A 2096-nucleotide genomic window follows, 5' to 3' on the forward strand; every position below is an offset into this window, starting at 1 on the left:
GGGGTCTGGGATTGTGGCTCAGCGGTAGAGCGCTCGCCTAGTACGGGTGAGACCCGGGTTCGATCCTCAGCACCACATGAAAATAAAGGCGTTGTGTCCATCTACAAAAAAAAAAAAAAAAAAAAAAGAAAAAAAGAAAAAGAAAAAAGATTCTCTCTCTCTCTCCCTTAAAAAAAAAAAAAAGATCATTATAGGTGCACAGCCGCCATGGCAGCTGAGAAGAATGATCCTCCTATTTTGCAGGGTACGGGAGCAGCAGTTCAAACTCCTTGGGCGAGGATAACAGTGAGCCGGAGGACCCGGATCTGGCGAAGTCGGTGGGCGGCTGTGGGAACAAGGCAGAGAATCGACTGCCCGAACCGGATGAGCTGTTCCGGAGCGCGACTTGCCCACCCTTTCTCTATAATCCGCTCAACAAGCAGATAGCCTGGGAGAGGCACGTTGTCAATGCGCCTGAGGGGCCTCCAAAGGAATTCAAAATATGGAAGTCAAACTATGTGCTACCTCCAGAGACCTACACTACTGAGAAGAAACCTCCGCCTCCAGAGCTGGATATGGCAATCGAAGGGTTGAAAATATATGAGGACAATGATGATGATGCCCCACAGAATGCTAAGAAAGCTAGGCTTCTACCAGAATGGGAGGAGGCATTAGAATCAGATGAAGAATCAGATGATGAAGATGAGCCTACTTCAAAAAAGCGCAAAAGTAGAACCAGGAGAACAAACAAAGAAGAAAAAGTAAACAACCACAAGTGACAAGAATTTTTGGACTACTAAACTTGTTGAAATGTGTCTTTGGGCAGATTAATTTGATGTTGTGGGTTATTATGACAAAACATCTCTGTGAAGGTACATATGTTAATGAACTAATAAGTATTGATTGCTTCAAGAACTTTCCACTGTACAGTTCTTTTTTTTACTTAAAACCTGTATGTATTTAAAATTCAAATGGTGATCTGTGATAGTGAAATTAATAGTACTTGGAAGCATTCTTGATATCACATAATTGGTGACATGCTTTGAGAGTTTTGTCACATATTGACATGGAAATGTTCTATGAACCTTTTATAAAGGAATATATTTTTAAAGTGAATATATTGTAATGTACTGTGAACTTGTAGGGTGCTTTTCATCAGGGTTTGTATAGTGTAAATAGATCATGGAAATAAAATTACTTATTCAATATTAAAAAAAATCCATTATAGTGTGGGCATAGTATAATAGAAATAATAATATACTGGACTTGGTTCCTGGCTATAGCAGAGGTGGGCCAGTGTCTATTTCCACACTTGTGTTCTCCTCTTCTTGGGAAAGCAGTTAGACTTCATTTTCCAGGCTCTCTCATAGTTAGATGTGGCCATGTCACTGAGTTCTAGCCAGCAGAATGTGAGGAAGAAATGATGGATCTATTGCTTCTAAGTCTGATGCTCAGAAACATGCCCGTGTGTCCATTTTTTTCCTTTCATAGGTACAAACTACATATAGATACATATAGATGGGGCCGCAAGATGCCAGGCACTCAGATCTCTGAGTCACCTTAATGAATAGGTATTCCTGCATTGGATAATTCTAGAACCAAACAATAAATGCCTATGTGTTAAGTTGCTGAGATTTTGGTGTCTGTTGGAATAGCTAGTGTTACATTAATGAACACCGTGTTTCACCAATAACTAATTAGTTGTCTTACTTCCTGTCAACCTATGGGCAAGTCACCTCTCAGCTTCTCTATTATCTCCTTTGTCAGAGGGAATAAGAGGATACCATTCTTGGCTCCATTTTACAGACGAAAGGATTAAATAAGGTAACATTTTCAAAAATACTTTGTAACAATAATACAAATAGAAGATGGTACTATTATTGGATTTTGCCCCTCCTAAGTAGCTAATAAAATGGTTTCCATTCAGGTCCCTTAGTTCCTTCCCTAAGTAATATTTTGTATAATGGCTGAGCTGGCTCTGGAGCACCTGTGCTACTCAGGCCATATAAATTGGAGCGAGGAGCACTTAGATTTTGCTGACTTCCTCTGATATGTTTGTCTCAGGACTGTGCTTTAGTCAGGCTGTTGATGACTTCTTAGTCTTGGGTGATATCACA

At 40.0% G+C, this 2096-nt stretch overlaps 1 pseudogene; it reads left to right on the forward strand.

Moving 5' to 3' along the window:
• Positions 1–207: 207 nt before the first annotated feature.
• Positions 208–744, forward strand: LOC124079068 (UPF0690 protein C1orf52-like; annotated as a pseudogene).
• The last annotated feature ends 1352 nt before the right edge of the window (positions 745–2096 follow it).

Source organism: Marmota monax, unplaced genomic scaffold (genome assembly GCF_021218885.2).
Source record: "Marmota monax isolate L192 unplaced genomic scaffold, Marmota_monax_Labrador192_F-V1.1 WCK01_AAM20220418_F8-fsc00089, whole genome shotgun sequence".
NCBI classification, from domain to species: domain Eukaryota; kingdom Metazoa; phylum Chordata; class Mammalia; order Rodentia; family Sciuridae; genus Marmota; species Marmota monax.